Source organism: Lolium rigidum, chromosome 1, assembly GCF_022539505.1.
Source record: "Lolium rigidum isolate FL_2022 chromosome 1, APGP_CSIRO_Lrig_0.1, whole genome shotgun sequence".
Lineage (NCBI taxonomy): Eukaryota > Viridiplantae > Streptophyta > Magnoliopsida > Poales > Poaceae > Lolium > Lolium rigidum.
The window spans coordinates 71,520,509-71,537,107 of NC_061508.1; the positions used below are offsets into that span (position 1 = coordinate 71,520,509).

The window sequence follows — 16,599 nt, forward strand, 5'->3', positions numbered from 1 at the left end:
ACAAATCTATATTTCTTCTCCACCACTTTAACAAGATTAAGGGCATACATCTATCCAAGGGTTAGCAATATCATCCTTTCTTCCGGCGTTCCTAATTTAGCACATTTCTTTGGTAGTTTTAACTCGTACTATTTTTTTAGTGCTAGCAAGGTGTTCGATGAAATGCCTAAGTTATAGATTTTACTTTTTTATACGCAATCTGAGCTGAAATTATGGTATATTTTGTAGGTTTTAATTAGTATCATCCCCGTCCTCACCGCCGTCGATCGCCAGCGTCGTCCCCTAGCCAGCACCGTACAACCTCGGCGAGCCTCTTCTTTTTTATAAAAAAAACTTAGTTTTATGTGATGAACTTGAATATTAATTAAGTTGGTCACTCATATATCCACAATGTTGTGTAATTAATGATTTTTGATACAGATTTCCTATAAAACAGCTAGCTGTTTAACAATTGGTGAACAGACACTTTTTAGTCCGTCTGATTTTCTTTACGAATCTTCGCGCAGCCGTCTCTCTCAGGCTCTCAGCCCCTTTCTGTCTTGCGGGTTGACCGAATGAGTTGAGTCCTTTTTCGAGATTCATTCGAAGCCACCGCTCAGCTGCATCTCGTTTTGCTCGGGAGAGGAAGCGGAAGCCATGGCGGACGGGGCTACGGCGACGCTGCAGCTAGCTCAGCCGGTGCCGAGGGGGGCATGCTTCGGGAGACGGGGAAACCGCTGACGGAGGGAGCGACGTCCCCGCAGCTTGCGCTAGTGGCGATGGAGAGAGCCACGGGTCACATCCTTCCTCGTCCAACGACGAAGAGATCAACGATTCACGAGCATGGAAGGCATGTTCACCGCCGACGAGATGGGTATTTGTGCGACCTTCTTCCTCTTTCTGCTACGTTCTCTGATTTCGTTGTAATTTAGCTCGTACGGTGTTAGTTTTGGTTGGGGTGGTATCGCTGTATCGTTTGTCGGCACGAGATCTGAGAATTCATATGTAGTTTTAGTGCTCGAATTTTGGTGTTAGGGAGTTCGTCCTCGGCCGGGTCAGTCTCCTTGATGCTTGTCTTTGAGCTCCCCTTAGTTTGGGTTAAGTTTTGGGGGCGCTAGCTTGCTTTTTGAGGGAAACATTGCGGCGCTAGCTTATTGATTACATTAGGGTTTAGTTGATTTTCAGGCTAGGCTGATGGTATGCTCAGATCTTGGATTAGTTAGGGTTTAGTTTTGTGTTCAGTCTGAGTTATGTGTTCAGCTTGTTATGAGACAGATTGTGTATTTGGTGTTCATTCTTACTTCAAAATCATCTTGATCTGATTGTAGGCCTGTGAGCTCTGTTTTGACTTTGATTTGTGAATGAGGTTTAGTCTTATGTTAATAACCAGGTGATTGTTACCATGTGGTTCTAGACTTCTAGGACTTAAATTGGCTGCACAACACATCCAACTTTCCCCAGATCTGGATCGACCTGTCTAGATTCTAGCACTGCTATACTACTTCGTGTGTGTTGTTGCTGCATCACATAAATCAACACCGCTAATACTTCTTCATATTTCTATCGCGTCACATAAGTCACCATTGTAGTGTCTAAATTCTACTAGTACTACATGAGTGCTCACTCCTTTATAAGTTTTGGAGATGATGATGCACATGTTCATGTGGATTTCTGAATGTTATGTAGTGTCTGTGTTAGGATTTACTTCAGTTATGTGCTACTTCTCATGGAATCAGTCATGTGATGTCCGATGCCTGGCTTGGCAGCTGCAACGGAACGGATAACTACAGTACTAAATGAGTTGCCCACTCTGTTTCTGTTAGCAAGCCTTGAATATGAAGACAATGCAGTGTCTACGTAGCATCATTACATTTGAAAAATCTGAAGCTTAGGCAGTGTCTGTGTGTGGATTTACTCTAGCTGCACATGTACTGGGAATGGTGTTTTGGCACATGGGAGCATATGCTCCTTTTATTTTAAAATGCATGTTACATACATTTTGAAATTTCAAAAAATTGAGACGAAAAATTCGAACGTACATCTTCACGTGCTAGACGCTCACAAAGTTGTTTCATAAAAATCCGACTTGTCGTGTGACGTGTGTAAAAAAGACAAAATTCAATGCTGAAAATAAGTCTTTTCAGGAGATAAATTTTCTCTTTTTTACACAGACCACAAAACATATTGGTTCCTCGCGAAACTTGACGAACGTACGTATATTGTGGAGATGTACATGTAGAATTTTTTGTCAAAATTTTTCGACATTTCAAAATATAACTTTTTGATAGAGGGAGCATATGCACCCGGGAGCCGAATTGAATTTCCGCACATGTACTAGTACTTCTTATCAAGGAATGTCCTGGTAGCCGAATTGCATTTTGGGTGGTAGCCTTTGTTATCGTATTTATATTGATCCATTGTGTATACGTAGGATATGCCCATCCATGTTACCACATAATTTTCACTTCCTTAACAATAACGATAGTATGTGACGATTTTAAAATGACATTTGGTTGGATTTGTTAGCTCTGTTGTAGGGCTTTGCTAGCTCTGTTGGCTATTGATTTGTGCATGAGTTTAGTCTAAGAAAACACTAGTTCAGATTGCTTCAAGGAGTTCAAACTTTTTTACAATCACTCATCTAGTTGTTGGCTTGTGAGTTCAGTTGGATTTTGATTTTTTGCATGAGCTTTAGTCCCCTCTGATATGCTAGTTCAGATTGCTTTTAAGTTTATTCAACCACTCATATTTGCTCAGTTCCATGTTATTCATTTCTTCGGTCTCTTTGTATGTTGTATCTCAATCATTTCTTAATGTGAGATATTCTTAAGATTTCTCTTATTTTCTCAGTAATATACTTCTCAGTTTCATGTTTTATCATTTTTATTTTTCTTTGTTTCTTAGTCTCATATTATTCTCTTAGTTATATCAGTTTTTCTTAGTTTGCATTCCCAGTTTTTCAGTTTTATCATATTTTCAGTCTTTTTCCTTTCTTTAGTCACTCAATTCTTCAGTCTAGTTTTGCTCTTCAGTCATTGTTCTTTTTTCTTTTTTTCAGTTCATCATTTTACTCTGTATATTGTTTCGCTGGTCATTCTCACTATTACCATTCTTTTTCTTTAGTCATTCCTATTATTCAGTTATTATTCATTGCTCTCTTCATTTAGTCTTTCTTAATTTCTTCAGTTATTTTGTCTTTTCTTTCTTAATTAGTGTTCATCACTTAGTCATTCAGTCCTCAAATCTTCAGATTTCATTAATTCAGCAAGTCTTTAACCATTGTCTTGTCAGCCGTTCTATCTGTCAGTATTTCATCTCATCAGTTAGTATTTCTTCAGTTTGTCTTTCATTCTTCAATATTTTAATTTCTCTTTGTCTTTCAGTTCTATGTGCGAGTCTTTCATCCTTCTTCAGTCTTCTAGTCCTGAAATCCGTACTTGCATCCTCAATATGTCTATAGTTTCTGCACATTCTTTTCTAGTCTTGGTTCCTTATTTTCTGCCAACGGGTTTTATTACAGTTGCACATGGTAGTTTGTTCTGCAACTTCTATCTTCTACAAGAAACACCAAGGTACACACATCGCTTAGGGCATGCCTTTTCAAAGTTTATGCTAAGTTTTTAAGTTCTATTAAGAATTGCACACTTTATTGCAACATGTATTTTTTTTTCTTTTCTTATTCTATTTTCAGAACCAATACTTCAAGGGAGTATGTAAATATTTTCATTTTGGTGCTGCAAAAATACACAGTGAAGTTGTTTGCTAGATTAACGTCCATAGAAGAGGACTGGTCACATTACTCGTTACTCATTGGCAGAGGAAAACTACACGAAAACCAAGTACGACACCACACATGATGGGCATATATTTGATTTACCGCAAAGTCAGTACTACTAATCTTTTTTTTGCAGGCAAGTACTACTAATCTTTTGAGGTAGTAATGGGTGTGCTGATCACATTGTATTTCCATGGCCACATCAGAATAGTGTATTCTTTTCCTGTCTGAGCTACTGTAAGTTGTATTTGTGTTCTTTGTGAGCTATTGTAAGTTGTAGCTGCACCAAGAAATGCTCTCCAGAGTGGACAATCACTTTGTACTATATTTATAGACTAGTTTTTGTTTACAAGGGTTATCGTGCTACAGTATTTCCTATGTAAGAATATTTTTGTGTATGGATTTTTGTTGCCGAAAGATGGGGCCCATCATTTGTGTAAGGTACATGGAACATGAAGAAGATATGACTATATATGTACTTTTGACGGTATAATATTGATGTACAGCTCGGCATAAATTCTGAGGCATCAAACTTAGAAGAGAACAGAAAATGGGGCACATCATTTGTTCACTCTCTAATCATAACTCTGTTCATTTATTTTTTCTGAATTTGTTCATCGCGCCCGCCATCGTCTTTGTTTTTACTTCAGTTTACATTTCATCTTCTTGAGCATTCAGTGTTATCATTCACCTTCATCGGATTCAGTATTCATTCTCTCAGCTTACTGTGCCTTTCTTGGTGTGGTGTGAGTTTATTTTTGTTTTGATAACTGCCATTTGCTCTGTCGTAAACTGATGCCCATCAGCGCTCTGTAGTGTTAGGTCAATCATTTCAGAAATCATAACCAAGGGACTCACCACATGAGCTAGGTCTTAGGAAACATTCGAACATGGCAATGGAGAGTCTCAATGATGCACAAAGGCCAAATCTGTCTGTTTACGGAATACAAAACAGACAGTTTTTTCTCCCTTTGTCATTAGCTGATTTTGTACAGTTGTCATGTTTTGATTTGTCAAAAAAATGTGCCTGTTACCGAAATGTAAAACAGCTAGCTGCTGGTTAGTCAGTCCCTTTTGATATTAGATACACGATGTATGGCTGTTGCAATCCCTGGCTCCTGAGCGTTTTGACGGTGCGCACATTGTGGGGCCCGCTCCCCCGGATCGATCCACAGCTCTTTTTTTTTTTTTTTTTGCGATCAATCGATCCACAGCTCTCTCTGCGCTGCTTTTTCCTGAGAGGCCTGTAAGTTAGGGTTTCCGGCTTCGCCGTCATCCACCAGCGGAGTCCGCCATGGAGGAGGCCGACGTAGTGCGAGCGGCTGGCGGGCATCGGGTGTCAGTAAAGTGCAGGCTCACCGGCGCGATTAGCACGGAGAGTGTGATGGCGGCGGGATGGAGGGTGTGCCGTGGCCCGTGGGGGCAGCCGTCGGCGCCGCCGCGCCGGGACAGAGGCAGTAGGGGACGACCGCATCTAGGATTTTCGGCGTGAAGGCGATGGGGTGGACGGACCATATATAGAGCAGTTGTTGGTGCCCAACCCGAAGGAGTTGTTGCAAACGACGACCGGCGCTCCGCATGGACAGCGCGGGGAGGCTTCTCTCCATCTCCCATGCGCCCCCTCCCCTCCTCTCTCCATCTCCGTCTCCCAACGCCTCATGGATCTACAACCATCCCTCGCCTGCAGTATTCTCCCATCCAACGAATCGTCCACATCGGCGTTGACTCATCTCGCTGTCCTGGTATGCCATTTTCCTTTTGATGATTTCGCCCTTGGTTCATCTGCTTATTTCTTAGGATTTGTTACCTGCTCTAGGTGATTTATTTTTTTCGTACCTGTCTTCTGCGATGTCGCGCGGTGTCTCAGAACTCCTCGCGCCTAGGTTTGCCTCCCAGCTCCGACAACTTCCAGTACCACGTCGGCAGCTTGCCTGATGCCTTACGGGTGTTGGGGCCGGGGAGAACTCTGATTCGGATCTTCTCTTGAAATAATACATTTTATCCCATGGACAAATGAGATTAGCTGAGAAACTGAAGAACAAATTATGATTGTATCACCTGTACATCTAACAAGAGCTTCCGTGTTTACAAAGGCCAAGTATCATTTTTTTCTCTTTCATGGGTATCGTCACTAACAATTTCTGGAACACCCACATAGGCACATGAGAACAAAATCTGATATTGCTGTAGCTTCATAGTGAGAATATCTTTGTTCTTTTATGGATACAATTGTAGCTACATGAAGTGTTTATCGGCCCTGCATCTGTTAGAAAGCAGCCTAGAAGTGGTTGCAGTCAAGTCTTGCTAGAAATTTGAATTTTGTGGCGTTAATCAATAATCATCCTTATGTAGGTCCTGAGGTATATGAAAATTGAAATCAAACTCATGCATTTACTTGAGATAAGCATCCGACTCATGCATTCCTTGCTATTGCTGTTATGTTCCCAGCCAAGTATAAATTTGTTACAAGTGCTTTGCTGGTTAGTTGTTTTTCACTACCAGCCCATAGGTTTTTTAAGATACTGAAAAGAAACACGAGGTAGCAAAACTTGCGGAAGATACATTTGAAAAGGTCGTTGAAACTGTTAAGAAAGACTTGAGGCCAAGAAACCAGATGAACAATGGTTATTGGCGTGCCAACTGAACCACAAATGAAGAATTCGATACGGAAGATCCGCATAGTAATCCATTCATGTCGCGTAGGTTCCTAATTCTGAATATCGTTGCATGTTCTTTTGCCCCTTATTATCTTATTATAGAACTAATTCTTACAGTCTACTTCCTTCCGTATTTATCTCTATCTCTATGTTTACTTTGCAGTTTGCCGGTGACCTTATTCATTATTTGTACCAGGTTGAAGATGTTCAGAATATGAAATCAGAACTTACTAATCTTGAAGTCAAACTAAAGGAGGTAGAAATGCTGTAATGAATTCTATGAATAAATTCTCTGGATGATTTCGGAATCATTGTGTTTGCTGCATCTCCTTTTCTTACAGGCTGAAAATTTGATCATGAAACTGAGGGAAGAGGCCAGAACTACCATCCAGAAACACGATAAGTTCTGGCATGAAATGGTAAGATATTAAGTTAATTATTAATGTGCACTTTTCTCAGACAACCTGTTCTCCTTTGTCATATTTCATATTATAACACAAAGCTTCAAGGATAAATCGAAACACTCATATCATGTGTCAAAGCGTTTCAATTGTTAGACTTTTCAGTGATTCTTAACTGCAACCTTCACCAATAGGTCTATTTCTGACATCCGATAAATTAATAATCTGTTTAGGTCAAGTTTAACATTACCAAAGTCCAATATACCTTCTTATTTCGTTTTATTGCTGAACTTTACCTTCTGGAATGGTATCTGCACTGCAATAATAACATTTTTGCGACCTTAGCATGATGATGTTGCCTTCCTAATGTGAATGATAGGAGTTCTACGCAAGGACGAGGAGGTTTATGCCGAGGTTAGACTCCATAGTTCAGTTCCATTCACATTAAGATGGCATCTTGTGTATGGTTGAAAAAATGATCTTCCTGATGACCTGGTGTTCATGTTTTCATTATTGTGATCTGTGCAATCATATGTCATATTGCGATGCCGGTGGTATGGTTTGTTGTTGGTTACGCAGGTGAATGAGTTTCTAGATTAACCTAATTGCATTCCACCTCATCTCAAAATTTATACAGGAAAAGTATGCCAGTATATCAGTTTCAGTATTGTTGTGCGAATATTATGGTTGCTCTGGAGTAGTAGAAGGTTGATCTCCCATCGACCTAGGAAGTACGTCGGCCGAAAATGTGAAACATTGGCAACAAAATAGCATACTGTAGAGTGTGTTAATTTGACCTATGGGACATTACAGGCTGATATTTCTGTAACATCCTGATTGCTTTGTTTACACAGTCATGCATTAATCCGGGGTAGCATGGTTATGTTGTTTTTTGTTCGGTTTAGAGTTATGCGGCCACAATCATATCATTAATTTAGGTATTTGACCTCTGGACATGAATGGCTAATGTTTCTATCCTTTCTGCTTTGTTCACACAAATATGCATTTATTGTGTATAAAATAGTTTCTGCATGCTCAGCCTAAAAGACTAATACGGCGAATCCTTGGAGATTTAGCCTACAATTTATGTTTCTTGCCTTCAGTTTGTATTCACAAGATTTATTAAATTTAATTGTCTTCTCAACTAAAAAATCACTTTTATGCATGGTCTAATTGAAAGAGATCTCTTTATGCAGTCCGAGTGTCATCTTTGTGATTTCCAGCCAAAACCACATGTATATTTTATATATGTTAATCTACTAGAACAAAAGATCCTCCAAAATGGATTAATGTAACTCGAGCACACTATTATGTCTGGAACATAGAGTTTGTCTGAATAGATAACTTTCTATGTCACTAAACAATTTCATAAATTGTTGTGCAATTACGGGGTTCATGGATCACCTTTATATTTCGTTTTCAATACATATGATTCGATGATTCGATTAACGCATTGTCATATTAAGGATTACAATGAAGTTATATTTTGATAGAACAAAGTTATCATATTTGTTTGGTACATCATCCATAACTCATAATTTGTCAACATGGAGGTAGGTAGAGCGAGAAAAATTTCAATGCTGAAGGCTGTAAACTCTCTTAATGTAGTTGTAGCAGCCATTCAGCCTTACTTTTTTTTTCTCCTGCTTGTGAGTTCGCGTCAAAATATTCCTCCCAAAGTGAAGGTTATTTGGTTGTGCGTGATGAATTATATGCCCGTGAAGGCACACCTGGTGAAAAGGCATATGGAAACACAAGGTATTTGCCTTGATTTTGGTGTTCAAGATGAAACTTCTTATCATGCTTTAGTTACATGCACCTTTGCTAATATGTTTTGGCAAAATTTTAATGAATTATACAATATCAAGTTGCCAAAATTACACCCAGCCACATGGTGTTTTGATTTATTGGACAATTCTGTCTATCCTGCTACATACCAATGCCCCATTTTATGTGGAATGTGGGTAATATGGACAATGCATAATGGACGACACCATGGGGAAATAAAAAATGAGTTTGCCGCAAGCTTGTAGATCGGTGGGAAATAAGGACAATCTACGGATCATGAATTGAAACTACCTTCAGTTGGATTTGTGAAGGCCAAATGTAGATGCTACTTTCAACGCTGAAAGACAAGAAGGTGCTACTGGAGTGGGGATTCAGGATGATTGGCTAGGATGTAAATGTAATGATTCAGTCCTAGATGCTCTTGCTGCTGAAGCTTATGCTGAAAGGAATGGCTTTACTTTGGTGAACAATTTGTAGTGGCCTGAAGTAGTATTGGGAACTGACATCATGGATGTGCAATCATTATGGAGGACTAGAAAAGATAACAGAGCTCCAATCATGCCTGTACTAAATGAAAATTAAGAGTTTACAGGGAGATGTGCCCTTTGATTTAGTGCATGTAAATAGAGGCAAACATGGAGGTCCATAACCTTGCTAAGTTTGCCTCAACGTCATGTTCTAAATGTAATGGTTTGCACCAAACTCCTGAGTGTATTCTTCCATGTATCCAATATGATTATAATGTTGATGTTTAATTTATATAAGCTCTTGATTATAAAAAAATACTGTGAAGACTGCAATTTGCGACCCTGACTTCTTTTCATCATCTGGTTTGTTTCATGTACAATTAAGTGTTTCTGCAATCCTTTATAAGTTGACCTTACTACAGGTTTGGCTGAGCCATTTTTTGGTAAAGTATTAATTGATTCTTGCAGGGTCCAAGTCAATGATTTGGGATACTATTGTCCACCATTGTATTCCAGACTTTTTTTCCCCTTTATTTTACTGATTTAGAAGTCTGCGATTTAATTTGGAAGCTTTTTTTTTTCCATGAGTTCAAGCTCCCATGCTAGATTTAGCATATGGTAAGAGCTAAACTCTAGATGGCATGTGAGTATTTCAACAATGTGATTGGCGGATAACTCAGTTGAGCAATGGTTAGATGAGTTTTAGGAGCCACCATGAACAAGGTAATATTTGAAGTGCAGAATTACCATGTTATTCTGCTGTTTTGTGTTCTGTATAACTAGATTTTTTTCAGGCCTTATTGTGGTAGTTTTCACGACTAACTTCGGGCTGAGGTATTTGAGACATAATGTGAGATTTAGGTCAATGAAGGTAACTGATGAAAACTTTCAATTTGTAGTTGCTGGCTATCATCCAAGATATTATAACTGTACCACTTATATACATATGATTCAGCTCTTCTCTTGGCTCATTCTCATTTGCTTTCAAGCTCTCTTTGGACACACACCCTCATTATTTCTTCAGTTATAGTGGCATACGCCTCTCCTGTGCACTACATGCAGCTCATTGTGAGCGAAAATAAAACAATAGGTGGAACAAGAGAATATAAAATCAAAGACGTACAGGCACAAATCCATGGCTTAAATAAAAAACAGACCGCACACGGTGCACAAAAATATCGAAAGCCACAATGACGCATCTCCACAAATTAAATAAGTTGTACTGCCCTTGCTTTGTTATCCGACTTAAGCAACCCAAAGTTTAGATGTGAATTATTATTTTTGCTTACCGTGTAATTGGAGATGGTTAGTTTGTTGCATCTTTCTGGTTGCTATGCATATAATTCAAGGTGCACAGCTCATGAATGCTAGGCGATGCGAAAACCACAAAGACCAGGCTAATATCCACATCGACGAATAATGTATGTTGCATTTCTGTAATGACCATTGTATTGATGAACTTACTGGAAATCGAAGACCATATCATGTTTCACATATCCATGTTTTTCTCTATTTATTTGTTCCAGATTGTTTTCTTAAGGTTTCCAGTTGAACTCATAATCTTATAGTTTCACTGAACTGTATTCCAGGCTATCTAAGAGGATGACATATCGGTTTAGAACTATGTTGATGAAAACATTTTATTCTACCATGCTGGCCATGCTGTGTAAAAACAAATGCAGACGGCGCGGCAAAGCGCGCCTTTCCATCTAGTACATATAAAATGCAGATGAGTCGACAATAGATGTACGGTGACCGGTGCCATCCAGACTTCATTAATGGCATGCATTATTTTCTCAACGTGGCTGAGGCAAACAGGCAGTCGAATGGTTTCATCTATCGTCCATGTAGTTCCTGTAAGAATATGACGGATTACTCTACCTCAAAGATCATTCACGTCCACCTGCTGGAGAACGGTTTCATGCCCAGCTATAATTGTTGGATCAAGCACGGAGAAAAAGGGGTTATATTGGAAGACAACGAAGAAGAAGAGGATAGTGACAACTATCCTATGTTCACTGAAGACGGTGATAGTAGAATGGGGGAAGACGAAGCTGAAGAAGAGCCCATTTTTTATGAGCCAATTTTTGATGACCCCGATGACGATTTGGGTCGGGCCATTCTTGATGCGAAGATAAGCTGCGGAAGTGAAAAGGAGAGGTTGAAGTTGGAGAAAATGTTAGAGGATCACAAGACACTGTTGTACCCAAATTGCGAAGATGGCCAGAAAAAGTTGGGTACCACGCTGGAATTGCTGTAATGGAAGGTAGAGAATGTTACTTCTGACAAGGAATTTGAAAAATTGCTGAAAATAATAAAGAAGATGCTTCCAGGGGAGAACGTATTGCCCTCTAGTACGTACGAAGCAAAGAAGGTTGTCTGCCCTCTAGGATTAGAGGTGCAGAAGATACATGCATGCATCAATGACTGCATCCTCTACCGCGGGGAGTATGAGAATTTGAATGCATGCCCGGTATGTAGTGCATTGAGATATAAGATCAGGCGAGATGACCCTGGCGATGTTGAGGGCGAGTCCACCCCCAGGAAGAGGGTTCCTGCGAAGGTGATGTGGTATGCTCCTATAATACCACTGTTGAAACGTTTATTCCAAAACAAAGAGCATGCCAAGTTGTTGCGATGGCACAAAGAGGACTGTAAGAAAGATGTGATGCTGAGACACCCCGCTGACGGGTCGCAGTGGAGAAAAATCGATAGAGAGTTCAAGTCATTTTTAGATGACGCAAGGAACTTAAGATTTGGTCTAAGTACAGATGGCTTTAATCCTTTCGGTGAGCAGAGCTCCAGTCATAGCACCTGGCTAGTGACGCTATGTATCTATAACCTTCCTCCTTGGTTGTGCATGAAGCGGAAGTTCATTATGATGCCAGTGCTCATCCAGGGCCCGAGGCAACCCGGAAACGACATTGATGTGTACCTGAGGCCATTGGTTGAAGAACTTTTACAGTTGTGGCGTGACGAAGGTGTACTCGTGTGGGATGAGCACGAACAAAAGGAATTTAACCTACGGGCGTTGTTGTTTGTAACCATCAATGATTGGCCTGCTCTTGGTAACATTTCAGGGCAGTCAAACAAGGGATACAATGCATGCACACACTGTTTAGGTGAGACTGACAGTAAATATTTGGGAAACAAGAATGTGTACCTGGGGCATCGTCGATTTCTTCCAAAACAACGTCACGTAAGAAAGAGAGGAAAGCATTTCGGAGGTGAGGCAGATAATCGAACGAAGCCTACCCGCCCTACTGGGGAAGTTATATATGATATGATCAAGGTTTTAAAAGTGATCTTTGGAAAGGGTCCTGGCGGACAATCTGTTCCGCATGATGTTGATGGACACGTACCCATGTGGAAGAAGAAGTCGATATTTTGGGAGCTACCCTACTGGAAATTCCTAGAGGTTCACTCTGCAATCGACGTGATGCACGTGACGAAAAATCTTTGCGTGAACCTGCTAAACTTCTTGGGCGTGTATGGGAAGACAAAAGATACACCGGATGCACGGCAGGACCAGCAAAGTATCCACGAAGGAAACAACTTGAATCCAGAGAAGTTTCAAGGTCCTGCCAGCTACGCTCTTAACAAAGAAGAGAAGGAGATCTTTTTTGAAGTCCTGAGTAGCATCAAGGTCCCGTCTGGCTTCTCGTCGAATATAAAGGAATAATAAACATGTCTGAGAAAAAGTTTCAAAACCTAAAGTCTCATGACTGCCACGTGATTATGACACAACTACTTCGGTTGCATTGAGGGGCTTCTGCCGGAAAATGTTCGAGTACCCATTGTGAAGCTATGTGCGTTCCTCAATGCAATTTCTCAGAAGGTGATCAATCCACTTACTCTACAAAATTTACAGAAGGATGTGGTCCAATTTCTAGTCAGCTTCAAGTTGGTGTTCCCACCATCCCTCTTCAATATTATGACACATCTCCTAGTTCACCTGGTCGAAGAGATTGGCGTTCTCGGTCCTGTATTTCTACACAACATGTTCCCCTTTGAGAGATTCATGGGAGTCTTAAAGAAGTACGTTCATAACCGTGCTAGGCCAGAAGGAAGCATCTTCAAGGGCTATGGAACAGAGGAGGTCATTGAGTTTTGTGTTGACTTTATTCCTGGCCTTAAGCCGATCGGTGTTCCTGAATCGCGCTATGAGGGGAGACTGCGTGGAAAAGACACGCTAGGAAATAAAGCAATAATGTGTATGGACAGACATTCTTTCACTCAAGCACACTACACGCTCTACATAATTCCATCTTGGTGGCTCCGTACAAAGAGGAACACAAGGATATCTTACGCTCTAAATACCCGGAGGAACGTGAAGATTGGATTGATGGAGAACACATGAAGACTTTCGGCGGTTGGTTGCAAACACGTCTCATTAATGCCACTGATGACGAGCAGCTATACTTGTTGGCCAAGCAACCATCTTCGACTATATCGACTTTTCAAGGGTACGAGATTAATGGGAACACATTTTACACGTTCGCCCAAGATAAAAAGAGCACCAACCAAAACAGTGGTGTCCGCTTTGATGCAGCCAGATGACAATGGGAAGAAGGTCACATATTATGGGTACATAGAGGAGATATGGGAACTTGAATATGGACCTAATTTCAAGGTCCCTTTGTTCCGGTGCAAATAGTTCAACCTGAAAGACGGGGTACAGGTAGACCCGCAGTACGAAATGACTACAGTGGATCTCAAGAATCTAGGGTACGACACCGAACCATTCGTCCTAGCCAGTGAAGTGGCTCAGGTTTTTTATGTGAAGGACATGTCTAGCAAACTGAAAAAAAGAAAAGAAAGGCAAGAGGACACATCATACGATGAGCCAAAGAAAAGAAAGTTCTGGTTGTTCGCGCATGGGGCAGGGTTGGACCCAAAGACAGGGCAGATCGTTGCGCAGGGAAAATGGAAGGAAAAAATTGAGGTAATCGTACCGAAGCTTGTAGCTGCAATTGAACAGGTTCGAAAGGGAGAGTACATTCCCGATAGAGAGAATGACGAGCTGACACTCGCTCTGGGGAATCCTGAACACGTTGGACGGGTACGAGCTCGCCCAGGTCTAACCATGAAGGAAGCATTCCCGGAGTCCGCTGAAACTTATAGAAGCCGTTCGCGAAAGAAGAAGGAGTCAGACAGGTTAACGGAATTGTTAACTAGGGTGGAGGCGCTTGAGAAAAATCAGAGGGCACCTGATCAGCCGCTGTTCCTACAGGATCCTCAAGCCGATGCCGCCCCATCTCAGCGAAGAAGTAGTGTGGGTTCCACGCATCTTGACGGATGTGGAGGAAGCTACCCCGTGGATTATGTCACGGAGAAGACAGATTGCGAGCTCTATACGTTATTCAGGAACACGTCCGTTAAGGTGGCGGTCGGTTATGTTTAGCCAAGTGAAGATGGAGCAACGCAGCACCATATGCCCATTCCACCTGGTTGTGTTCGTGTCGGGGTGGATGAAGTTGTTCCGACTTTTGAAACAAGTGGAGCTTGATTTTCCTAGAGGTGACGATGAGAAGACACTTGCCGATGTCAAGCACGGTTTCACCCTATGGCCCAAGAAATACATCGTCCTTCTGCAAAGGCCACCGACTCCTTGTAGCAGTCCACATGAGCATCAAAGGCCTCCTCCTCCTCCTAGCAGTCCACATGAGCAGCAAAGTCCACACCTACCTGAGAGGGACCCCAGCGTGAGTCCACCACCTCGAGATCCTCCGCGTAAGACAGCGCCCGTTAAGCGGAACGGTACGCCTCCTAGGAAGAGATCTAGAAAGGAGAAACCATTGTCGCCTATTGAGAAGTTACCTTGGAAAAAAAAACTCCCGAGGAAAACCAGGAAGCCGTTGAGTCCCAGCTGAGGGCCTTTTTTGCTAAGAAAGAGCCAGAGATACCTTTTGAGAAGACACTAGATCCGGTGAAAGTTCATCGTACAGTCGAGAATCTATATAACCCTGTACCATCGCCGACATCTGACTATAGGCGTTCTATTGAAAGGTCGTATGACGATATGATGGAGGCGAAAACCCCACTCAATTGGGTATCAAAGAGATAAAAGGGATACACCAAGTCTACCAGCTCGGACAACAACCCGTTCAATCGGTCCCCCCTCTCAAGGTGTTTGACGAGAAGGTCGTTCAAAGTTCTCGACAAAACACAACCGATTACCCCATGGCTAAGGAAGTATATAAAAATGTTCAAGGGAAAGATTTGGTCGAGAATCTCAGGAAGCTACCAACAAGTATGCGTGAAAGTATAGAGATGGTAAACCTAGAGGGGGGTGAATAGGTTTCTATAGATTTTAATTCTTTCTTTGCAATATTAGGCTTTGCGGAATATAAAGGTGAGCCTAATGCAAACTAGGTGAAGCAACCTATATGAGGATACAACTAACTCGAGCACGAAGGCTCTCACAGGCCGTTAAATCACAAGTAAGGAGTTCGGTTAGAGATAACCGATAGCACGCGGAGACGAGGATGTATTCCCGTGTTCCCTTGCTTTGCAACAAGGTACGTCACGTTTGGAGGAGTGGAGGTCCCACGAAGGATTCCCCGTGCCACGAAGGCTCACCCTATTCTCCGGAGCCTATCCCACGAAGGAATAGCTCTCTCACTTGTGGTAGACTTTGAGGTAGCCTCCAAACCTTCACAATCTTGCCCGGAGCAGATCCACAGCCCGGATGCTTCCGGACTCCTCTTGCCCACCTAGGGTTTCCAAGGAACCCTAGGAAGCAAGTTTCTTGATGAATACAAGGGGGAATGAGATTTGGCTTGGTAGAACGGTAGATCAGGTCCTCCTCTATCGTTTCCCCGGAGGGATTTGAGTTTGGGTGGAGGAGGAGGGAGATCTGAGGCTTTTGGTGTTTCTAACAATGGAGTATGAGAGAAGGAGCTCAAGAACAGCTTGTAGTGTAGTGCCTAACTGTTCAGAGGTAGGAGAAGACCTATTTATAGTGTTCTTCGAAATATGGCCGTTGGTCACTTGCCACATCAGCAGATTCCTCGAGGAACCCGGTCGACCGGATCTGGCGCCGGACAGGGCGGTCCACACCGGAGCTGGGACCGGGTCTTGACCGGACAGACTTCTGAGCTTACTGGATAGTGCCCGGATGGCACAGGCGCAGAGGCCGGTTGCCGACCGGGACGCTCGGTCTGGTGCCCGGTCCGACCGGGCCTTGGACCGGACGCTGACCAGGGAGCTCGCCCTTCCTTACTGGATCATGCCTGGATGGCACCGGTGCTGGGTCCGGTTGGTGACCGGGTGGTCTGGTGCCAGGGCGGTCCGACCGGATCTGCGACCGGCCAGTCTCTGGAAAGCCTTGCTGATTCTTCATCGAATTGGGGGGTCTCCCGTTGCCTTCTTGTTCCATTGATACACCATTATACCTCTTTGACTAATACCTGGAAATTATCTTGTAGACATGTATTAGTCCAAATACTCTAGCACGGTGTCATAGTTACCAAAATAATGGATAAGGGTAAAATACCCTTACAATGCGTAACTTGCATACGTGGTTCGGT

General features: G+C 42.1%; 1 long non-coding RNA gene across 1 annotated transcript; it reads left to right on the forward strand.

Moving 5' to 3' along the window:
* The first annotated feature begins 765 nt into the window (after positions 1-765).
* Positions 766-3,768, forward strand: LOC124675498. Its single transcript, XR_006993296.1, has 3 exons — positions 766-853; positions 3,500-3,551; positions 3,671-3,768. It is a non-coding gene; the product is annotated as an uncharacterized LOC124675498 (long non-coding RNA).
* The last annotated feature ends 12,831 nt before the right edge of the window (positions 3,769-16,599 follow it).